The following is a 26,022-nucleotide window of genomic DNA, read 5'->3' as shown; positions in this document are numbered from 1 at the left end:
ACTTTTTAAAAAATGATCTCTTAATAACAACAGTTGTAAGTAAAACATTGATAATGGTGGATAACATTGAGGGCACAATGCTTAGTGGTAGGTATTATGTCATTTAATTCCAATAGCAGGCCCTGTAAGGTAGATGCCACTGTTTGCCTGGTGTGCACAATACAAAACTGGGGCTTAGGAAAGTTGAGTAACTTGCCCCAGATCACATAACCTGTAAATAATGGAAATAAATTTCAAACCCAACTGTGTTTGATAGCAGAGACTATGTTCTCAACCACTGTGCCCCACTGTTCCCTCTCCCCTGCCACCCAATTTTCCTGATTATCTTCAAGGATAACCTTAAGACAATCCCATGATAAGCATAAATATTTGCTTGATACATATGATACATTGTGTTTTGGAGCATCAGAATTTTATAGGAGATTGCTAATTTCTCCCAAATACATTTTCTCTTACATATTTTAAAGTGCTGGCTTAAATTAAATTAGACAGTTTTGTGTTATGAAAGTTATATTTTTGCCAGCCATTGGAAAATTGTGGGGTGGATGAAATTTGTCATTACAGAGTAAATGCCCAATAAATATTGATTACTTGATTGAAACCTTCCTGTGTCTACCTTTGCCTGCTCTTGTCAGCCCTGCCACGTGCTCAGCAGTCATCAGCATTGCTTATACCCCTCATGGTGGCACCACACTTTGGCCAAATGTGGCTCATGTGTCAGCTTTTCCTCGGGTGACTTGCACATATGAGAGTGCTTCATCCAGAAGAATGACTTTGAATAGTGGAACTCAACTGGGTATGTCCTCAGTGACACTGCTGTCTACTAAGCCAATAGATAGACCTGATTCAGTCAGAACTTGGACTTGATGGTGTGATTTGCATTTTTTATTATGTAACAAGCCAAAAAAAATGGAGCAATTTTCTTGAACTTCAGTCTCTCTGAGAAATGGACAGATGCTTTATTTGAAGCAAATTTATTTCTAGTACCTGTCTCTCTTTTCATCTTTGAACAAATGCCTAGCAGCTGTCCCTACTATCATCAGTTTTCATCAATAGATATGATCTTAATAAGCTCTGTGCTGCTTTCTTATGCACTCATGTGTGTAAATTTACACCCTAGCTAAACAGTCCTGCTTTTCCACCTAATAATCATTCTGGAATATTGGCTGTTATCTTGTAAAGATTCAGATATTTTCACATCACTCAGACATCCTGTCTTTAGTGTTCACCTGGTAAAAAAAAAAATAAAGCTCCTTTGGAGAACCCAGCAAATGTAAGTCAGAGTAGCATCTGAATTAAAATGTTGATTTGATTATATTTCACACTCTGCTTAAATTCATCTTGCCTCAGTGTTAAAAAACTCTTACGAGCCCTTTCAGCAGCTTTACCCTGAAAAGGGTACTTTATGATGTTAGTAATTCATACTTCTTCTTTTTACATGATGCCCTGAAGTATCTACTTTAGATTACATAATGAAAAGGGCATGAAAGAATTAAAATTTGTCATTTCATCCAGTCAAGAGACCATAAATGATTCCTTCATTAAACCAAACTCTTTCCTGTGCTTTTTCAACCTTCAGTCAATGGCAAAGGATGAGGTGTAGGATGGAGTTCTGTGTTTCAGTGCAAATCCGAGAATCTTCTGTTTGGAAGAAGCCTTAAAGTACTTCCTTTCTCCATTCTTTTCTTCATCACTGTCCACGCATCTCATCCCTGAGGTCCCTGGCAGGTGTTTCTCAAGCCTTTTCTTGAGCGCATTAGTGAAAAGGAGCTCACTCCTTTGAAGGAAATCAAATCCAGTGATGGGTGACTGACGTTATAAGAAGAATGCTCTTTGGAGGGAGCTAAAAACCTGCTTCCCTGTTATATTCACCAGTTAACCTGAATTCTGCCTCAGAATAAGCATCACATATATTTCATTCCCTTTTTTGCCCTGGCAGCCTTGCAGGTATTTGCAGACAACCAAATCTTCTCAAGGCTAACCATCCTCATTCTCTCAGGAATCCAGAGGACAGAGGTGTGGTGTTCAGAATATTTACCATCCCTGTGAGTGTTTAGATTCACCCTATTTGGGCAAAAATCTTTTTAAAACTTATGTATGAATACACAAACACATTTTTTATTATTTTAGAAAGTTTAGAACATAAAAACCTTCTGCAACCTTCCCCCTACCCCCCAGGAGATAACCACTCTGAGCCATCTAGTGGGTAGTCTTCTGGCTGTCAGTCTGACCTAAAGTGTACATTTTAAGTGAATTATTCTGTTCCCTTTAAAAGATGTACCCACCTGAGTTTTGAAAAAACAGGTTTGCCAGATCAAGAAGAATGGTGGTGTTTTCAAGTGTTTTACACACAGATTTGAATCTATGTTATAAAAAAAGTTTTAAAAATAACCCACAGCTATAATTTTAGGCTTATCTATGGTCAGCCTTTTGGAGATGTAGCCTTGGAGCAAGAGAGAAGTGTGAATTTAGGTTAGGTGAATGATCAAGTCTGTTTTAGTTCAAAAGAATTAATATTCTAGTTGAGAAGAGGAAGAATTTTATAGCTTCATGGGAGTGCTAAAATCAGGCCTTCTGGGGAGATTTCCTTTTCATTAAAGACTAGGAACATTCATAATAATATTGAACAATTTTTATGTAACCCCATTTCATAGAACTGCATCTTCTATTTGATTTTGAAAAATGTAGTCTACTGTGTGGTATATGTGCTGGATGATTTTGCAAAGGAGCAAAAAAAAGGTTCTATAGTACTCTATTAATTAGCTACTTCATAATGGCACATATTTCCTACTGGTGCTCTTCTTTTAAGGGTTAATCTTATATGGGGATTAAAGTAGATCAGTGTTTTTGTAAGTCTGGAACTTTACCACTGAATAGGCATTTTAGAGACCACATTGAATAGCACTGAATCGTAAGTGAGAAAGATATTTCTCCTTCAGTTATCTTTCAGTCTCAATAATTGAGAGATAAAGTCTCACATTGGTGCTAGTATGTCTTGAATACCTCTAACGTTAACCAGTTCCCTTTTAAATAGAGCAGGGTCGATTCAGGCATTGCTTTTGACCAACCACAAACTTTAGCTAAAATTAAATAGAACTGTTATATTTTCATTGCTTTTACATTAAAAATCTCTTTATATTTATGGTAATTGATATTCATTTTCCATTAAAAGAAATATACAAAGTTTCCTTAATTCATTTGGGGAAGAAAAATGAGTTAAAGAAAAGTGTTAAATAAATGATGCACAAGCAGTGACTGGCTATTAAATGGCATATGGATGAATTCAGCAAACTGAGATGTAAATGAAATACCAACTAGTATGAGATCATTTTCCCATTTCAGTGTTTTCTCCCTTTGGAATTTTTTTGCCCCTCCTGTTCCCAGCTACATTCTTGTGTACATCAGCCATTCTTTCCTCCTAACAGCCAGGGCCTGGAGAAGGGCTGAGAGAAGCCTGTTACTGTTTTGATCTTCCTTCAACAAGCTCATCTCAGTGGCCTTTACTGATGAAAAGGTGATTAGTGAGAGACATTCCCTTCCTCTCTCAACACCATCACTTACTCCGGTCATGGTGCTTTGCTTTGGACAACTGCGTATCACATGTTCCTCTTTCCTTTATGAATCCCCCATCTAAGCTCTCTCCTTTGTCTTTGTTAAAAAGAAATAGCATTCCACTTTAATTTTGGTATCAGTGAAGATGACATCCATCCACAAAAGAGCATGAATTCGAAGAGGCAGAAAATGGAATGATTGACATTCGGAATAAAAGAGTATTGTGTGACAACTCAAAAATATTTACTGCTAAATCAGATCTCTTGATTGTGTCCAAGCAATACAAGTAGACTCAAGAAATTGGTAACTATGAAAAAAACCTCAGCAAAATTAAGATATTATAGAACTTCCTAATAACCTAAGTGTCATATCAGGTAGGTTTTTCAGTTATATTTGCCACTCATGATTGTCAACCAAAGAAAGTCCAACTAAGAGAGGTGGTTTAATTATCTACTAAGAACACCACTGCTTCTGCTCTAACTAAAAAGAAATGCGTCATGTCAGTCCACCAGAATGCATGCACCCTCATGCACTAAGTTCCCTTGAGGGGAAGGACAAGGACAGGAACAAGCTATGCTGGATGAGGAACATAAAAGTCGTATAGTATCATTAACGGATTATTCATTTTTAGGGCATTACAGTAGAGTAAAAGACACTTAACATAAAATTATACTGAAAATATAACTATCATCTTTTTATTCAGAAAGCCCCTTAAAGGACTTTGCATTTTTGAAGTAAGAGTTTTTGCAAATGCTAAGGCTATGAAAGACTGCTCAAAGCAAATAGCAGCTTTTGGAGTTCCTAATCCTATTGAAGTCTATGTGGGGAGCAGAGAGGAACTAGTGAGATGCATTCTAGAAAATATAATGAAACAATGCTATGAGAATTTGAGGGTGGAAAGCACAGGTATAGTCAAAGTTCATCTATATCATAAGTTTTCTTGGTAAATAGAAACCTAACTATCTACTCTGAAATGATATGTGATAAAGGATCTTTTTTTGACATTATAAATCTTATTTTAAAAATTTATTTATTTATTTGCTTACTTAAGATTTTTTCCCCAATCCTTTGCACCTTTAGGCTTTTGCCACTGGTGATATTTTGTATATGTTACTGTTCTAGAGTAAGAAAAGGCAGAATTGGAGTTAAAGAAGAGTGGTAGTAGAAGGCCAGATGGAAAATAGGACACTCCCTGCATGCAGATCCTGGGGAAAGGAAGAGGAAGGGCTCCCTGTACATTTTAACCACAATATAATCCATGAGAGTTTCACTAGAAAATGATCACTGCTTTTGATGAATAAGTAAATCTTCAATCGTATAAATGTCTAATTGATGTAATAAATTACTTATGTGCATATATTTGTTTCTGAGTAAACGGAAATGGAACACATGCAACAGAAGATGTCTTTTAAAAAGAGGTTGAGAATATTTTACAAATTACTAATTTTTTTTAAATTTGAGAGTTGGAAGGAGTCTTAGAGGAAATCCAGTTTCCTCAGTTTAGCCTGATCCAGTTAATCTCTGCACCAGAACTCAACACCAGGACCCCTGGCTTTCACATTATTGCTTTATCCACTGTACCATTTTCCCCTCTCCCTTGAATTTAAGAATTCTCTAAGGGTTTGTGTGAAGTGTATGATATGCCCCCTGGTTACTTTAAAAAGAATCAACCTTCAAAAGAAATTTGGAGATTATTTGAAAAATATAATAATAGAAATTGAGTATAACTAGATGATTCTAGCTGTAAAATTCACTAGAAGTGTTATGTGCAATTTTTATATATTATTGGCAAATAGGCTTATTTTTAATGTGTGGGAAATGGGTGAGAATACAACAGACAGTGCCCCAAGATCTCTTAAAAAAAAAAAAATAGAAGCAACAACCTTCCCAGAATGTCCCCATGATGGGCTTCTTGGCTTTACTTTTTAAATACAAAGAGGGAGCCTGCTGCCCTCCTGCTGGTGGTGGTAATAGGTAGACTCCAGTACCCTCAATACCCCTCCAAGCCACTGCTTGGCATTGCTATTAATATCAGCTCTTAGCCTTCCAGACAGCCTTCCTATCTAAACAAAGGACAGATCTGCCTACCCCAGTACCATAGCGAATACAGATCTTCCTGACAGGGCAGACCTACTGATCCTTTGTTCTATTCGAGAGAGTTATGTCTTTTTTGTCACGACCTACACTGTTTCATGGACCATGCCACCCCCAGAGCCCTTCAGTCAGCAGTCTTAACCTTGGTCTCCAGGTCCCTTCAAGAAACAAACAAGTTATGGCTATAACAACATCCTGGCCACAGTTTTAAAAGGAGAGTATTAGTGCCAAAATCCCAAAAGCCATCGGTTGTGTCTGCCTTTGCTTCCTGAGGAACATTATGTGTGTGTTAATCTCCCTGATAGTCTCTCATTGGGTCCTTGTCCACAGTGAATCTTTCCCCACAGTTTTTCTTCTTTCCTTCCTTGGGCCTTGGGCTCTAGCTCCATTCCTCTGTGTATTCGGTTACTTTCTGATGTCTCACCCTTATAAGGCACTTCAAAAATCAACAGAATCCACATAGCCTCAGCTTTCTTGTATTCCATGAAAAGGATCCAGCATTTCATTGATGGATTCATTCAATACTACATTTATTGAACATCAAACAAGCCAGGCACTGTGATTCTAAGGAAATAAAGACTTGGTCTTGCCCACAAGAGAGGGACATAGTAAACAGATGTGAGAGCTAGACATATTAAATAGGTCATCAAAGACAATGTGCTCAAGGAGAGGCAAAAACCCTAGTGATGGTGGTATATAGGGAAACAGGTAGAAATATGGGGAATGTCAGGGAAAGTCTCCTGGAAGAAGTTACTCCTAACCTGAATCTTAAAGAATAAGCATTAAATAATGATTATAGAGAAAAATATCCAGACAGGAGGCACAGCATTAATAAAGTTCTGCATGCAAGAACATAAAGGAACATAAAGTGTTAAGAGGAAGCGAGTGACTGGGTAATCACTGAAGAGTTTTAAACATGGGAGTAATATCAGACTTATGGTCTAGAAAGATCAGTCTGACTTAAACATGAAGGTGGGTTGAGATGTGAAAAGCGGGAAGGAAGGAGGTAAGTGAGGAGGCTATGGCTATAATCTAAAAATAAATAAATTATTAAAAGGCTATAAGGGCCTGAACTAGACCAGGGAGAAGCCAAACTTGAGAGCTACATAAGAATCAAAATAAGCAAGACTTAGTGACCAGTTGGCCTTGGGGTATACGATAAAGAAGCAGCAGTCAAATTAGGAGCAGGCTTCTAGCTTGAGGACTGAGTGGATGGTGATACCTCCAACTGGAGCAGACATTATAGGAGAGAAACTGGTTTAGAAGGGTAACGAGTTTGATTTTGACTGTGTGGGTTCCATTTTGGGCCATTCCAACACAGAAGTGCAGCACACATTTAGAAACATAGGGAAGTATTACTTTAAAACCAGTGAATGAGATCACCCAAGGAGATTTTATAGAATGATAAGAATATTAAGGTGAGAATAAAACCCTGGGGAAAATTCACATTTTAGGAGGACGCAGAGGAAGAATATCCCAAAAAAACAATTGGAAAAAGAATGGCTAAAAAGAGGTCAGCAGAACCAGGAAACCATAGGGTCATGAAAGCCAAGGAAGGAAAGAGTTTCAGGGAGACAAACATCATTACTAGTTTGAAGTTCAGCAGGGAAGTTCAGCATTTCAAGGATCAAAGCATGTCCATTAGATTCTGCAAGCCAATGCAGAAGGATTTTTAGTGAAGGCAGAGGGCAGGTGATAACCAGATTGCAGTGGTCAGAATCTACATGAATGGGTGGAATCAAGAGATTGGGGGCATCTGAGAGTTTGGCTAAGAAGGGAAGAGAAAGATGAATCACAATGAGAGGGAAACAGAGCCAATGGAGAGAAAGGAGTCAGAAGCGTGGTAATGATGGAAGTTACAGAGAGACAGTGGGAATGGCAGGGAAGATGTGGATCCACAGTTTACAGGAGAAGGCGTGGCCAGGAGCAAGATACTGGACTGGACTCATTGAATCCTCTGAAATTTGAGGATGCAAATGAAGATGGGCTAGATCTGCATAAATTTGGGGGAAAGTAGGGGAGCCAGGAAATTGCCTGAGATCATGCCCGTGGCCCCTTGTGAAGTGTGTCTGAGATTCCAATGGAGAGGAAAAGGAGTGAAGGAAAGGGAATGGATAGAGATACTCCCCTGGGGATTTCTGTGATATTGACACTGGGCCCAAATCAGCAAATAAAGGGCCAGGGTCGTTGTCCCAGTTTCAAACCCATCCCCATAGGTGGTGGTAGCAGACCAGCTGTGATGGGGCAGGCTGGGGCTGGGTGGAGAAGAAAAGATACAATTGCTCTGCCCTCCTCTTTGAAAGGGATGTCCCAGGAGGATAATTTGGTTCAACCTGGTGGGACAATTTAGACCTGTTTTTTAAATTTATTTTTTATTTCAATAGATTTAGGGAGTTCAAGTGTTTTTTGTTTACGTGGATGAATGGTATCATGCTGAAGTCAGGGCTTTCAGTGTACCCATCACCAAATAGTGTACATTTTTATCCCTCACCTGCTCCCACATTTTTGTATGGTGATGTTTTCAAAGACCTGCTCTCAGCAGTCAGTGATGTGGGGTGTGTGTGTGTGTGTGTGTGTGTGTGTGTGTGTGTGTGTGTGTGTGTTAATGAGGAGCCAACAGTTGAGTTTAATGTTTTAGCCTCTTGTTCTCTCCTCTTTATTCCAGCCCTTTCTCCTCCTTTCTGTGGCTTCTCCTAAGTCTCCCACTCCTGGATCTAAATTTATTCTGTGATCCATAATCCCAGTGATGGGAAAATAAGAGTTTAAACCATTTTTTATTCTAATGCCAACCATATTTTAACTGATACCAGAGTAGAGTATTTGATGTCCAAGAGAGCATTTGAACTCTAACAGTTAAAATTCAGGCTTCAGTCGTTAGAAGGCTGCTGACCTGGGGTGGCAGCACAGGATTTTTGCCTCAGCTATGATCTGGCTTCACCGCAGAATTTATAGTACATCAGAGATGGGGAAAAAAACCACTTTTTACTTTAGCAAATCAGATTCCATCACAGAAAGAACACATGAGACTCTTTGGCTTGAACAGTTGTCCCTTCTGAGAATATTTGAAAAGTCTAGAATCACCAGTTCTGCTGATTGTGTGGTTTACTCCTCAGTCAGGATCAAGGATAGCTGTCTCTGTGGAGGAGGTTTCTTCAAGTCAGGGTGAAACTGTTTTATCAGCCACCTCGGCACATTGCAGGACTGCGCTCTAGTAAAAGCCTCTGGAAATGAGAGAAAAGAACGAGGTCCCATCGAAGTCCTTTGGAACACATGATCTGGAAACTCCACACATTTATTAGACTATATTTCCTTTAGTTAATCAGCTAAACTCCTTGAGACATCGTCTTTGACAATGCTCTCAGCTGTATCCTTCAGCAAATGTTAATGAGCACCTTGCACATGCCAGGCTGAGTGTGGGTGCCAGGGATACAAAGTGAGCTGGACAACAGAGCTGGGCCTGTCCTCACAGCTCCGTGTGATGACAACTGTGATGGCATTGTGCTTTGGGGCATCTAAACCAGACAGGGGCAGCAAGGGATCAAGGGACAATGCCACCATCAGCTTTCTGCTTTAGAAAGCTCATTTCATGCTTGGGGATTTAAATGATCCAGGACCAAGATTCATAAGCACTTGGCTAAAATTATCCAGGAACAGTTAGTATCACCTCCAGCCCAGAAACAGAGCAATGACAATATATTCGAGATTCCAAGATCCCTTCATGGGTTAGTGAGAGAACTGCTTATACAGACTAGATTTTCTCTGATTATCTCAGGTGAGGACATTACCTTTTTGTCATCACATCATTGATTGAAGTTCTCAAATCAGTCCTATAATCTCACTCTGTGCCTCAGTTTCTCTATTATGTGAATATCAAGGGACAGTGGAACTACTGCCTTCATGTCCCTGCCAGCTCCCCTTCTGGCATCAGGCTATACACTCCTTTAATCTTGTCTCGTAATTCAATCGCCTTGTGTTAATCACTTGCTGCTGCCGTTCTTTGAATTCATGCCAAGTTTTTCACCTCCTTTTGACATTGAAAACTTCATATTCTGCTTAGAATTATCTTGATGTATGTGCAGAAAATAATCAGTTCCTTCTATGCTGTACTTCACCTTTGTGTGTACAGAGTCTTACACTTTTAGCCACTGCATTTCATTATGAGACCACATGTCATTTATTTTCTATCAATGCTCTCAAATATTTTAACCTTTCCTAAGGATTTCCTTTCTGTTCAGTGTCTGCAAATTGAACTATCTAGTCTCTCCTGCCTTATAAGCTAGCACAACCCAGTGTGTCTTTAAGCTCCCGTTGGATGGATAGTAAACTATCAAAATTAAAACCAAGGGTCTTTATTCCCTTTGGGCTGTGTCAGAGAAATTTATTCTTATATTCCCAAACAATATTGTTCTATTAGTGAAAATCTACTCTCCACTCTTAACAGATTGACATTGGTAATAGGCAATCGAGGTATTTTCCATATGAACGTATCTTTAGGAAGTGCCTAACAGAGTGGAAAATGGGCTGTCATATCAAAAACTACCAGTTTCCCTACCAGGAAACTACTGGAGGGTCCTGTTAGAGAGAGGTTAAGTGGTCAGAGGTGTGGTTATATAATACCACCAGTTAAGTTATGTTGTTCAGGTTTAAACCCAGTCCTTGTTATGTGTTAAATAGCATTTGATGGGGTTCAGGTCATGATACCCCAAAATATGACACCTTGGCATATTAAATATTTTAAGCTGAAGGAATTTGAGAAATGGCAAGTGCAGGGAGGACTCTCTGACTCTCCCATGAAGTGGGCCGTGTGAGAGGTGCCTTCCCCACCCCCAGGGGAAAGGAGCAGCCTTGTCTCTGAAGACAGGGGGATGCGGGGAGGAGTCTGCATGAGCAGGCCTTGCTAAGTTCCCCCAGGGTACTACCCTGCAATCATACCTTTTTGTCCTATCATATTTTTCCATGACTCTCCACTTTTCATCAAACCTAGCATAAAAATGCTTAGGTTTAACTATTTCTTTAGGTCTTCATTTCCTTATGAAGGCTCTCATGTTACATAAAACTTATATTAAATAAATTTTTGTGCTTTTTCTCTTGTTAATCTCTCTCTTGTTTTAGGGTCCCCAATCAAGAAAGTAGGATGGTAGAAGGAAAAGATAATTTTCCTTCTCTACACATTTAATCACCTAAAATTATTACTCTTGGTTTTTTATCTGATAGACCCATTTTCATGGAAATCTGATTATCAAAGGCAGAGTATTTAATAAAAGGCTTTCCCATGAATATTAACAAGAACAGGCGTCCTTGGAGGAGGTGAAGATCTGTCCATGGAGCTGCTTCCAAGACTAGAGGGATCAGGACTGGGTGGCAGCTCTGTAATGGGCCTCTCGTGACTTCACGTAGGTGGGATCATGTTAGTTTTAAGGAATTAGACTTAAGAGCTGGAAGGAGCCTTGGAGCTCACTTCCTTCAATTCTTTTCTTTTATGGATGAGGAGCCACAGCTGCAGCTCTCGGCCCGGGGCACAAGGCTGGGTAGCTTTCAGCCTGGACCAGAAGTTGGTCCTGAATTCCATGCTGTATGGATTGATCTTGCAAGACATCATCTAGGTAGCACTGTGGGAGGATATCAAGACCATAGAATCAGCTGACAGAACTGAGATATTTTACCTATTTCAACTGTGCCATTTGACATTTGAAATTTCTGTTTTCGTGATAACTTTAGAAAGGTCTAGTTCATTCTGTTTATTCAGCAAATGTTTACTAAAGACCTACTCTGGATCAGGCCTTATGTATCGTACCTTATTTACTCTCATTAAACAATATCAAAACATACCTCAAACTTAATCAATGGTTTAACTTGGCATCTTATTTAAAAAGTAGCCAATAAAAGTTTGCAACCAGTGTTTCTTCTGTGAGTTTATCTTTTAAGTTACTTGGAGATTAAATCCACAAATCATTTTGAGTGCATATCATTTGCAGCCTTTAATTGCTATGGGACTTATAGCTGCAGAGGTCATAGGAGAAAGCTCTTCACTATGTATATATCGGACAATCACCAGTCAGGGAGTGTGTACCCCTGTGTGGCCAGGGCACCAGCACCTGTTCCAGAGATGTAGTCAGATGGCCTGTTTTGTCAGTAGTTCACCAACGAAAGCAGGAAGCAAAGTGCAGTGTGGAAGCTCAGTCACTCGTTTATTATAAACATTCCACCTACCTCCAGATAGGATTTGAGAAGCAAAAAATACAAGACAGATACCACAGCTTATCAGTTCTAAGAATGTATGTTTTCATTTTTACCTTTCTAAAATCAATATTCACCTTTTAATCAACAGATCTTAGCATTTCTTCATAGGTTCATAGAATGTTTTATAATCTTACAATTCTCAAATTTCATGAAATAAAGCACATTAGGATAATTATAATAAGGATTTTTTTAAAAAAAAAACAGGTGCAAAATAATTAAAAGTGAAAACACCTAGGCTAAGGCTAGCTGCTTCAATCAAAATAAAAATTAACTGTAGGTTTTTTTAAAACTTAGGTTGGATGCCAGTTAAACATGGCGGTTCCTCCTGAAACCCCAATAAAATGGCAATGAAAGAATAAAATAGTGTAACCCCCACTTACCCTCCTCCAGAAAACTAAAGAAACTGCTTCAATTGATGAGAGATTTCAGTGTATTTTCAGCAGATGGAAAATAAGAGTGAAAACTGACATGGCAGAGCCCAGGTGCAATAATCTAAGTGCCTGCAGAAGGGATACTAATGATCATGATATTAAACTGTAATTCTGTGAAAGTATTTCTAGGGGAAACTAAATTATATGGCCTAGGTAGGTGGAGTTTTCTTAAGTACTTGAAGGGTCTTTCTGACCATCCCCTAGGCCATCCCTGATGGGAGTGGGGAACATTCTGGGGCTGGTGCAGGAGGGGGGCCGTGGGGAGGATGACGGGGAGGTGGGGTGCAGGCAAAGTAGCTGTGTACTTCCTCTTGGGTCAGCACATAGGTTTCAATCCAATGTAAATCTGATTTTTGCTATTTTACCTTTAAATATAGCTTTTATTATAAAACTTATTCAAGATTTGATTTAAGTTGGGATAATTTTTAAGATCTAGTCAATTATGCTTTCTGTTTCAAAACAGGTAATGTTCCACACTTGGGAAGGAGGGCTAAGTGGATTCCATTTCAGCAGTACATAAACATAAACATAAGTACGAATATATATAGTTTGTTCATATATAAATACATAGCAGTACGTGTGTGCACACAGTTGTGCATGTGTAATTCCTCAGAACAGAATGTTTATTTCATATAAAGGTTTTTAAACCTATAGATAGATGCCCCCAGTGTCCCTCTGATCTTCACAGTTTTACTAGGAGTTTTCCTCTGGCTTCATAAGCTATGCCTTCTATAAATGCTGGTGGCTAAACAGGACATGGAGTTCATTCTCTATAACATGAGGCATATTGAGCTGTGGTTTCTGTGAGTGGGCACTCTCATTATCACCTTGTATTTTCTAGAAAACCGTCTCTGTGCCCATTCCGGCCCAAGGCTCCCAATGCATTCTGACAGCTTTAATAATGCTTAAAGCGTTTCCACGGTAATACAGACTCTTTTCCCCTCAACCACGGGGAAGTGAGAAAAAGACATTTGGGTCTGTTTCTCTGTAGAAGAACAAAAAGAAATTCTAGATGGGAGTTCTGTCAGTTTATCATCTTTTATTGTGGCATATATAGACTGTCAAGGAGAATGGTATCCCGGGTAAAGAAATGCAGTAGAGGACAATTATTTAAGGTGTTTTTCTAAGTCACTTATATTGGTTATTTGTGTCCCATGTGTCAAGGAAAAAATTATAGGCCGTTAGCTTTTCCAGGAAAGAGGTTTCAGAGTCACTGTGATTTATGTTTTAAGATTCACAGTATTATATACTTGTTCTGAAACAGCTTCCTCTAGGCGTGAGTAACCCCAGTGATCCCCCCTACAGAGCTGCCCTGCCGCAATCCTGCTTCAGTTATAATCCTTGTCATTTTCCATCCCTCTTCGTGAGGCCTTTGAACACTGGGATTTCCCATTCAGGACAGAGTCTGCCTCCGGCTGCCACAACCACGCTTCCCCTTTCCAGCCAGGGGTACCCCCTGCCTCACCTGTGGGCTCTAGGCCCCAAGGCAACCAGGACAGAGTGTTCTAAGGATCAAATAAAGCATCTGAGAATGTTTTAAAGCCTTAAACAGTTCAATATTATACTGTATTATATTGTATTGTATCATGTCAAATCAAGTCATTTTATAGCATGAGCTCCTATTTTGTACTCCTAACCTTACTTCAGCTCTCGGAGTATCCCATCCTGAGCACTGGTGGAACCTGCCCACTTGGGCACCCACCCTGGGCATGATGGATTATGCTTGATAGTACCCCCGACCCCTGGCCAGTAGGGACCACTCTACACCTTGTCCTTCTCACTCTCCATTCTAGGTGTGGCCCTGAAAAGAGTTAGAATTGATAGATGGACAGACCAGTAGATAAAGTCAGTGTCAATGGAGATACAACACAGTTGTATCAAAAGTTGACAGTCTAAGGCCATACTTGGCACCTTCTGAAATTAAAGAAGAATTATATTTTAAGTCTCCTAATTTGATTTTAGGGCCTTGCCCACCAGTTTTTTTGGAGCATCCTTATTATCTGACCAAGTGTTTAAGGATGTTAATGCATTTTGGAAACATTTGAAAGTTCTAGTGGAGTGAACTGTGTTGCCTGATCTTAGCTTATGGTGAGCACCATACTGCTTATGTCACCCCATTTTGTACAGTTGGCCAGTGAGTCACCATAAGCCATTATTATTGTCATTATTATTGAGCACTTATGTGGTATTTTAGATACCTAAATTACTCCATTTAGAGGTAAACTACACAAAGTGGGATTAGAACTCTAGTAAGAAAATTGTGCCCAACCCATAATATTACTCTGCCATTCCATACAATAAATATTTACTGAGCTCCTACCACGTGCAAAGGACTGTGATAATACTTAACAGAGTAGCAAGTTCAGATAGAGTTTCTGCCCTCCTAGAACTGACTATGTAGCTGACCTAGAACTAGAGCGTGTCCCCCATAGCAGGTTATTGCAAGACTTAAAAATTCAAAATTCAGCTCATTGTAATGAGGTACTTACTCAAATCATTAACTATTGACTGTGCTATAAACATAAGACCTTTAAATATTCTGTCTTGAGTTGAAAAAGGTGAGATATCCAGCAGTGTATTGGCAAGGACCCTCAGGAGATTATAGAAATTAAAATATTCACTCATCTTTAGTCAAAATAAGTTCTGAGAGTGTTTCATGCTTAGCAAACTCCTTTCAGCTGACTGGGGAGGTTCCCTCTGGAGTGCTGATGTATGTAAACTGCTGGTGACTATGAAGGCCCAGGAGTACAGTCTATCACAGATGACAACTGAAGTACATGTTATTTTTTTCTTTTCCCAAATATTTTATAATGAAAATTTCAAACACAAGAAAAGTTGAAAGAATTGTTCAGTGATCACTCATGTACCTGCCACCTAGATTCTAGAATTGTTGACAAGTTTGTGGTTTATCATATATGTTTCCTTCCAGCCATCAATCCATATTTTTTTTGTATATTTCAAAATGAGTTGGAGACATCAGTGACCTTCATGTCTAAACACTTTGGCATACATATCATTAACTAAAGTTCAATATTTCATTATAGTGTGATGTACAAATATTATACATATCATTAAATGAGTTTTGACAAATGCACCTACCCCCGTAACTCAAACACCTAAAAGATATAAAACATTCCCGTCACCACCGAAAGTTCCTCATGCTCTTCCCAGTCGATCCCATCCCTACCCTCAGAGGAAACCACTGTTCTGATTTTTTTCCACCACAAATTAGTTTTACCTGCTTTAACACTTCATATAAAGTGAATATTACTCTTTCATATAACGCTTCTTTTACTCAGCATAATGTTTTTGAGATCCATTCATGTTGTTGTATGAATCACAATTCTCATTGTTGAGTAATATTTCAATGCATGAATGTTCCCAGGTTTTTATCCATTCTCCTGAAGGTGGACCTTTAGGTTATTTCCAGTTTATGGATATTATGAATAAAGTTGCTATGAACATTCTTGTACGAGTCTTTTTGTGGATGTTTCATTTCTCTAGGGTAAGAAGCTAAGAATAGAATTAGTGAATCACAGGGTAAGTGTATGTTTAGTTTTATAGGAAAGTGCCAGAATGTTTTCCAAAGTGGTTGAACCATTTTACACTGTCATAAGCAATGTATGAGAGTTCCAGTCACTCCATATCTTCTAGGTACAAGCTTTTATCCGATATGTTTTGCAAATATGTTTTTCCATTAGGTGACTAGCCTCTTTATTTTCTTAACAGTGTATTTTGATGAACATAAGTTTTTAATTTTGATGAAAACTAATTTATCAATTTTTTATTTTATGCTTATTTACTGTATCCCATGTGAGACACCTTTCCTACCCTCAGACTATGAAGATATTTTCCTATGTACATTTGTAGAAGCTTTATAGTTTCATCTTTTATATTTGGGTCTATGACCCATCTCAAATTCATTTTTGTATATGATGTTTACTTTTTCCACATAGATATCCAGTTGTTCTAGCACCGTTAGTTGAAAAGACTTCTTTTCCCATTGAATTATTTTGGCATGTCTGTCAAAAAAGCAAGTAGCTTTACAAGTATGGATCTGTATCTGGGCTCTCTATTCAGTTTCATTGATCTATTTGTCTATTCTTATGCCAATACCACATTGCCTTGATTAATGTAGCTTAATAATCATTTTAAAGTCAAGTATTGAAGTCTTTTTCCTTTCTTCTTCTTTTTCAGATGGCTTTGGATAACATAGATACTTTACACTTCCGTATACATTTTTTAATCAGCTCGTTCATTTTTACCAAAGAAAGATTTGATGGGTTTATTATTAGGATTGCATTGAATATATGAGCAATTTTAGAAAAACTGATAATTACCAAGTCTTCTAATCCAAGGACTTCGTGTATTTCCCCATTTATGTAGTGTTCTTTAATTTCTTTCAACAGCATCTTGTAGTTTTTAGTGGAGAAGTTTGTATATCTTTTAAAAATTTATTCCTTTTTTAATCCTTTTAAAAATTTTATTTTGTGTTTTTGACACTATTATTAATGAAATTATGGAATTTCATTTTCCAATCGTTTGTTGCTAGTATATACAAGTGCTATTGATTTTTGTGTGTTGACTTTGTATCTTGCCAACTTACTAAATTCACTTATTAATTCTAATAATTTTTAAGTTCTTTAATATTATCTACTTAAGCAATTATGCCATTTGTAAATAGAAGCAGTTTTTCTCTTTCTTTTCAGTCTGTATGCCTTTTATTTATTTTTCTTGCCTTATTGCACTGATCAGGATCTCTAGAACAATGTTGAATATAAGTGGTAGACATCTTTGCTTTGTGCATGATTATAGGGGGAAAGTATTTAATATTTCACCATTGAATATAATGTTAGATACTCTTTACTGGGTTGAAGAAGTTCCCTTCTATTCCTATTTTACTAGTGTTTTTTGAGTGGGTGTTGAATTCTGTCAAATGTTTTTCTGCATCTGTTGAGATTCTCATATAGTATTTCTTTTTTCATGAGTTAATATGATGAATTACATTGATTTTTAATGTTATTATCCCAATGTAGTTATAATGTATTTTCAATATACTGTTTGCATCAGTTTGCTAATATTTTACTGAGGATATCTGCATTTAGTATATTTTTTTAAATAAAGGCAGATAAAAACTTAAAATCATTGAGTATCTGGTCTGGCACTTCTGGAGCCATTTCAGAGAGCATCTGGATACATGAGGTTGTAAAATGCAATCAAAATAGGCTTGTCCAAACCAAAACATTGCAAATATCCTTGTTTCCCCTTCAATCAAGCAGCTAAATAGAAAATAGAGATCACTTACTTAGTCTTTTTTAGAGACTTTTTGACATGATTTCATTCCATTCCCTAGCAATGAACTATGATATAATCTAAACATAAACCAACTGGTAAGCCATTCTTCAGGAGTAGATTTCAGTTGTTATGTACAAAAGTAGAGGACTAACCAAATGAAGAAAGACTCACTGAGTTCTTAGTGTGGAATCTTGAATAGTTAAAAAGAATGTATTTCCTTCAGGAAAAAAATACTCATATACCACTTCAAAGAAATAGTAAAACCGAGAAGTCATCAAAATGAAAGAGCCACTAGGTAATAGTCCTTAAGGGAGAGAACTCACAGGTCATAGTGGTTCACAGAATAAACAGAAGTCATCACAGTAGTTCAGTGAACTCAACTAACCTGAGTTAACTAAGAAACGTGGGTAGATTTACCAAGATGGGTGTGTTCTGTAGGGTTTTTTGGCTTTATGTTTACATATGTTTTAGTTTATACTCAGGCCTCATGCAAGTACAGGAAGGGTGGCCGTTCAGTTCCACTGCGGTCCCTCTGTGGCACCTGAGCCTCCTGGCCCTCTGCCATAATTGGCACTTTTCCCCGTCCCTCCTCCTCCGTCCTCCTCCCTACTCCCGGTCCTCCCTTTCTTCCTCCTCCTGTCTGTCCTCTAGCTCCCCTGTGTCCCGGGCCTGTTACACTTTTTGTGGTACCTGGTGATTCCCACAGGAGCCACTTTGCCTGTAGGGATGCCAAGGGCTAAGAGAATTCTACCCAAGAAAACTTTTAACCAATTCTTTGATCCTCTAAAGGAAAATGTTGACATTTACCATAAGCAAGTATTAATATTACTTTTGTCAAGATCTGCACAGGGCTCTTTAGCATTCCCCATCATTCCTGTCGTTGTTTTTATCCACAGCCACCTGATTTGAATATGATGCAGGTAATGGGGAAAGTGGAATAAGGCACTGAAAAGACACACAAACACGGCTTTGTCCCTGATAAGTGTTAAAGAGAACAGATACCTTTGCACGGTGAGGATTTTGGCGGGCTATATTGTTCTACAGTTTGTCAGTTGATAACTTTTGCTCCAAGTCATTGTGTTTTCCCAAGTGAAGAACCTTTGGCTGAGCCCTGGCAATGTACACGCTGCGCAGAAATGAAAAATTATTAAACCAAGACTGCAGGGGAATGCAGGGGAATGCAGAGGAATGCTCAGTTTGTAATTCTGGGGGAAATAGTTTAGAATGCACAATGCACTTTTGAAAGCCTAACAAAATTATTTCAGATCTTCCAGGGAAATAACCAGCCTTTTTTTAAAAAATCTGGTCCCCAAGGATTTCATTTATCTTTTAAATCTAGTTGCTGCAAAATACTGATAATGCACAGACTCTTCGAGGTATTAAACCTGCATCTACCAGTGGCTTGCTGAATTAATCAAATTATCTTAAAGTTAATGCAGTCGGTGAGAAGAGTTTAATGATATTCAGAACTTTCATGGTAATAATTACAGATGAAGAGGGTCAGTCAGTTGAGAATTAATGTGAAAAGTGAATAGCATGAAAATCTGAATTAGGATATCAGAACGTGAATAAATTGTGGCGAAAGTGAACCATGAAAATTAAATTCATTTATGTTCATTCAGAAGGAGGAAATAAAGTGTGTTGGAATTTGAACCTAGGGAAAATGTAAGGACTGGACAGTTCTAGTGAAGAAAGAGAAAGAGGAGTTAAGGATGGTTGGGAAAACAAGGGAAAGAAGATAAGACATTATTTCTTCCTACAGCTGCTTCTCCCATTTTAGGGTACTGAAAACAGCTGTTATAATTCACCTATTCCACCCGCAATGGTTCTTCTCCCTGATGTCATCTGTATGCACACCTTTTATTTTTCCTCCATATTTTTAAAAGAGGAAATACAGTCTATAAATTGTCATTCCTGCTCAAAAAATGATTGTTCAAAGCATTACAAAATAGGGAGTTGTGATGACCTAAAGTAAAACACAGTTTTTCTATTACCTCTCACCTTACCCAGATCTCCTTTCTTGAAAGTTGAAAAGGTATTTTTTTAAAGGAATTTAAGTATTTTTAAGAATTTTCAATGGGTGAAAATGTCTTCCATATTTCAAAATTAGCACTGTCTACTCACTACATTTTTGTAGAAGGCAGGCAAAACAGATGGTGTAGTAACTTTTAAAAAAGTGATTGGCTCAATAACCAGGTGTATGTCTGCTGTGTGATATGCCACGCAAGTGTTGTATAAAACCCCATCTGGCCAAGCACATTAACACAATCTGGAGGCTCCCAGGGAGTTAGCCACTGAAGAACTACTGAAAAAGGCAGTAGACATTTCTGGGAGCATATGATGTGTTGAAAAGACCCTTCTTCCAAATGTAACTGTTGAAAGATTATGCACCATTCTTCTCCATTTCAGAGACATAAAATTATACATTTAGTGTTTATGAGTGTGAAACAAAGAGATAGAAATTGTCCCTGTTGTGATGCCAAAAATAATAAAGAGGGAAATGCTTGTTGAGTTATTCCTTCCTTCAGTCTGTATTTCTTGGCGTTTACCATGTTACAGGCACTGGTATGTGCTGGGGATACGGAGCTGAACGTGAAGGTGTGGTTCCTGCCATCAGGGAGGCCCCTGTCTAGAAAGCACAGAGATCTGTGTGAACCAACCAATGCAATGATGTATTATGGGTGTCATGAGGGAAGATCATTCAAGGGCATAAAGAAAGATAAGGTCAGAGACATTTTCAGAGTTGTCTTACAAGATGAGTGGATGTTCTGCTGCTTGGCAAAGGGAGAAAGGCAAAGGAGACAAGTACAAAGGCAACCTAGAGCACCATGAAATGGCCCAGTTGTAGAATCTGTAATATAATTAGCTAAGTTTAGCCAGAGAGTCAGGTCACTGGGGGAGGTTCTGGATCATGGAAGCCCTCTCAAACTCTGCCAAGGAGTGTGGACTTTATCCAGTAGGCATTTGGGAGTTCTGAAAGTTTTAAGCAGAGGGGTAATAAAATCTAATTTAATAGTAGTATGAAGCAGGGCTTAAAACATAAGGTAAAATATCTTAAAATACTTTATTTTTACTAAAAATTAAACATTCAGCAAATACCAACAAGAAAATCATCTGCGTGACATGATAACAGGTTATAACACCACCACAGACTGCGGAAACTGGCCTTCCTGCTGGTTCAGTCACCTTACCCCTGAGAGCACCTACTGCTTCTCCACCTCCCTGCTCAACAAATTTATTCATTTATTCAGTGAGTGCTCATGTGCTCAGCTCTATCGTGAGCCCTAGAGATAGATAAAAATAACTCATGGTCCCTGCCCTCCAGGCGTTCACTGGAGCCATCCTCAAATGCCTCTCTGGAGCCAGACGTGACCCTTGAAGAGTCACAATCTCATTCCTCCTCTGCAGCCGCATCCCGCTCTTCCCAAAGCCAAACTCATGTGTTGTATCTTCCTGCAAACTGGAGGGTGAAGAGATGTGCTGTGTATAGCAGCAGTGACCAGTTCCATTTTGAGAATTACCAGGAAGGGTGGGGGTGCGAGGGCTGAGTGAAAGGACTGCTAGTGGTCTCCTGGTGAGTCGGTGCTTCAGACGCCAGCTTGGAAAGTTAGAAAGGTGACTTTGATTTTCACAAGGTTGCTGTCTATGAATTTGCATGAAGTTCTATATATTACTCTGTCACTCAAGGAATCAAAAACTTCAGATGCCACTGATAGACTACTAGGTATACATGTTAATTACTGTTTTGATAGCTAGAAAAATCACCCCCTCAAGCGTATCTCAGAGCACAGGCATTATTACACAAGCCACCGCCTCACTTAGTATTCAGGAAAAATAAAGCTCACAAGATGTCGTGTGAAGGTAAAAGGAGTCATTTAACCCAAAAAAGTGTTATTTTATTATGTTTTTCCATTTAAGCCTTATTATATATAGTAACACAAGCTATTACATAAAGCCCTTGGTTTCCTAACAAATATTTCATAATTGGTAAATAAAACTAGGAAGAAAGATACGATATATGTAGGGGAAAGAGGGTCTTATATTTTGGCCTGCATTGAACAGGGATCGTTTGCCACAGCTTTAGACTGCTGTTGGGCCCGTTATCTGCATTGCATACGACTAAATTCTCACCCAGTGGTGCAGCTTCTCCTGGTAAGCTCTCTGTTTCCGGGAAACGACTTTAGAAATCTCTTGCCAATTTCCTGAGGTCGAGTTGTTCTAGTGGCATGATTCCTTAAAAATTTGATTCTTAATAGTATGAATCATTGAAGGCTTCCATGCTGCCCCCCCATGAAAAATGGAAACTTCTCTTTGAAGACGCCACAGAACTCACAGCAGAGCTTCCGGCAGCAAAAACTTTTGTTGCTGGAAGGTAATCATAACCTTGAAGGCAGCATGGCAACCTCATCAACTTTGGCAAAGGGCCAAGCAGCAAGTGCTGTTACATCACTAATTAAATAACTGTGTATTGAGAGCCTACTACGTGGCAGGCACTGTTCTGGGTGCTGTTCTCTGTGCCTGGACACTCCCCCGACCCCACCCCACTTAGCCATTCTTCAAGTCTCTGCCTAGACATCGAGGAAGACTTCCCTCAATCCTCTCAAACCAGAGTAGGATCACGTATAGGCGCTGTCATAACCCTCTGGACCTCTCCTTAAAAACATTTAGCATAAGCAAAATTTCCTAATTATTTCTATAATTTGAAAGAGAAAAAAAATCTGTCTTTCCTACTAGACCATTAGCTTTGCATTGATCAGAACCATTTCTGTTTACAGTTACTAGTACAGGACCAGGTTAGGATAGAAGTAGGGATAACGAAATGTAAGGAGTGAAAACAGAAACCTCATTTTATAATTAACATACTGTATGCATACTGTTATAATTACAATATTCCAACTAGTGATATTATGATAAGTGGCAGAGTGTTCTGAGGCATCTCATTCAGTTCTCAGTCCTGTGAACAGTCAAGATCCTTGCATGCAGGGTAATGTGAACTTCTTCGATAAAAGCTGACATTTTCCATTATAATAGTTTTTGAACAGAAAACTCCCTCCAAGTGCCCCTTCCTTTTGTAGAATCTGCTTCAAACATCCTTTGCAAGCACACGTGGAGATAACGCAAACCATGGGAAGGGTTATTTATCTGATCGTTGTGCAGATACCAGTTTGGCAGCCTCCTCGGGTTGAGTTGTTCTGCTGGTCTGATTAGCCAGCAGTGTGAAACACAGTTACAGTTCACGGTCAATTCTAATTCCACGGTGAGTCCAAGACGTGTCTCACAGATAGAATTGATTTGTGGAGACAAATCACACAGGTCTTCCTTAGAAGCAGTAACATCTTCTTGAAGTACTTTCCTCTGTGATTTAAATCTCATACTATGACTATTTATTTATAACATTTTTATTTTATATTATTTCAGAGTATTATAGAGTACAAACGTTTTGGTTACATAAATTGCTTTTGTACAGTTTACCATGATTTATTGATGGTTACTCTTTTAGCTGTCTTCATCCCACATGAAGTATTCTTGCATCTTTTTGGATCTTATTAATAGTTGGGGGATTAAAATCACTGTTCCTGTATATTTGTTTGTTTCAAGTTACATTAAAAGCACATGAATAACAAAACAAAGGTAGTGACAGAAAATTCTTCAATATACTTCATACCTGCATTGGTAGTCATAGAATCCACTGGCATAGGGTGGAGGTTAAATTCAAATACCTAATGATACAACTTAAGATTTACACTCCTAGGCTTGGCCGGCTTTCCTCTTGATAGCATCTCACATTCATGGCCAGAAGATGTGTGGCTAGGCCTTTGCACTCTTTATTGCAGCGACTAATGAGCTCTAAATCATTGTCTGTTTACATGTTTGTTCTCCCCAGGTGACCATGAGCTCATTGAGGGAATTAGTGACTCTGTCTTGTTCGTCCACTTTACCCTGAACATTAATTCCAACATCTGCCCGTATCTGAGTGATGAATAAATGTTTGTTGAACTATAGGAACTCACAAACACTATCTCTTCTAATCTTTTCCACTGAAACCAGCTGTAATCATCTGCCCTGCAGGTAAATTTATGCTGGATCAATTTCTTTCACATAGCTATAACATAAAGGGATGTATATGATGTAAGAACAGTAATATTTTCCCTAATGGGACTAACGTTATTTTATCAGTTTATGTATATGTAATAGCACGTTAAGGCATTTTTTTTCCATTTAAAATTCTTTTTGGAATAACTGTTCTTTCTCTTTGTCTTTTGAATACTACTAAACTCATTTCTGTCATTCTTTTTGTGAATATTCATGTAAATCTGCCTTTAGAGTTGACTGCAAAATAAAGTTTCTGTTTTCACTCCTTACATTTCAAGCTTCAATACAACTGAATCATTAAGTGCTTTAGTTAAGACTAGCAGATGCGCCTTTAAGTTGATCCCCCGTGATTAAAGCTAGTTTGTAGGCTTCTGATAATACAGTCATACCAGAAGGAATTAAATGCTTATTCTTATTAGATTATTCAACTATATTATATAAATAGACAAGTATATCCTGCCTCTATTGAGATATCAGGGGGGGAGGGATGTGGTTACTTACTTTTCTTCATTCAGAGGAAATATAATGTTAATTAATTGAAGTCTGAACTGGAATGTATTGTTAAGGAACAAGAATTATCTTTGTCAAAATTCTGACTGGAATTATTCTATTTCAATCAATATATAAAATTGCTTTGTACAGTGACAATGCTGGCTTCTGCTAACATCATAATGACTCCTTTTGCATGTGTATGAATGCTTCTAAAGGCAATGAAAGCTGTGCTTTTCTTAAGTAGGTAAATATTCTCTCAAGTGTGTCCACTTATTATGTTTACAGATAATAGAGAAGAAAACCTTACTCTGGCTCCCATGTGAATGATCACAACTTGAGAATTAATGACCTAACAATTGCTATGGATCAATTTCTACTAGTTTATGTGATTTATAAACATACACATAGAATAACAATAATCATCATTGATAGTCTGTTTCTATAATGAAAGTGTTTTATATTTACTTCCTTTTCATTTTCATTATAATTAAACTTGGCTTTCAAGTTCCATTTTGGAAATAATTTTTTCTTGTAAGCATAAGTGAGGTTCTTTGGCTGTAATTGGGGTAGAAGTAATAGAACAGAGTAATGATGTTAAATGGTCCTTGATTAGCCAAGGAGTCCTTTGTCCTCTCTTTATAGGTAGAGCAGCACTAGACTTTGAGAGTGGAAGAACCCATCATACATTTATCCATTCTCTTCTTCGTTAGTTCACCTAGCATTTCCTGAGCACCTTTTTATATGAAGGGGAGATGAAGAGGAACCAGACATGTATCACCGTCTAATGGGGGAGACAGAAATTTCATGCTTCAATACAATGAGGGGGGTCCATGACACAGATACATGCCAGATGTTAAGGAGGCATCACAGAGGGACCTACCCAGGCTTCTCTTCATGTAAGCAGTGGTGCTGAGGGGCCCAGGGACATGGACTCTCTTGTTTTCCCATGTAATCAATCAAAGTGCCTCCATCAGCCAAACATAGCAATGACTAATGTGAGGCCCCTTGATCCCCAAGATCCTGCCAAGCAGGCAGTACTGAGCTTGCTAGCTTAAAACTTTGTAAAAGCCCTAGACCTCTTATACCCACACATCAGTAAGAGATTCCCTGGCCCTTTAGCCCTTGACCAGTCTGTAGACTCTCCATCTTATACCACAAGCCTTGGGTGAGGAATTATGCCTCATTGCCCATGGCCTGTTGTCTGTGTACAGTAACTTACCCAGTCTTCCTCATCATACTTTTTGTGTTTAACACTTGGAACTGTAACCCCCAGAGGTATGTTGGGGGATGAGGGACAGGGAAGTTATCTGAACTCACAGTAGCAGAATTGCTAAGTAGACTTTATCATCATCATATTACTTTGCTATTGAATATTTTCTGAGCTGGGTACTTTTTAAGAGTTAATGTCTTATCCTTTCCATTCTACAAACATTTATTGAGATACTAACTCTGCTCTGTGAAGCATCAAACCCTCAGGAGCAAAAGGAACTGGCATTAATTCTATATGCTAGTCTCTATGACTGAAAGATTATTGTCATACAGGTTCTAATAGTATCTTTACTGTTCAATTGCAGTCACCAGAGCCATTGGGACCATCATTTTGAAGTTGATCATGATGATGACAAAAAGCTTCATGTTTCATAATTCTTTTCACTTTTACAAAGTGTTTTCCAAATTATTATTTTATCTTCAGAGTGAAGAAGTAGATGATGCAGATAGAATTCTACTTTTACTGACAAAAATTTAGAGGCACCAGAGATTGACTTAGTCACTTAGCTCCTGGAAAAGCCAGGAATAGAGATCTTGAGGCTTGAATGACTCTTCA

The 26,022-nt window shown here is 38.4% G+C and overlaps 1 protein-coding gene across 1 annotated transcript in view; it reads left to right on the top strand.

The window, feature by feature from the left end:
* Positions 1–26,022, top strand: part of LHFPL3 (LHFPL tetraspan subfamily member 3) — a 444,944-nt gene that overhangs the window by 181,185 nt on the left and 237,737 nt on the right. The window lies entirely within an intron of this gene.

This window comes from Lemur catta, chromosome 11, assembly GCF_020740605.2.
Source record: "Lemur catta isolate mLemCat1 chromosome 11, mLemCat1.pri, whole genome shotgun sequence".
Classification (NCBI taxonomy): Eukaryota; Metazoa; Chordata; class Mammalia; order Primates; family Lemuridae; genus Lemur; species Lemur catta.
This window is presented reverse-complemented; position numbering and strand designations above follow the sequence as displayed.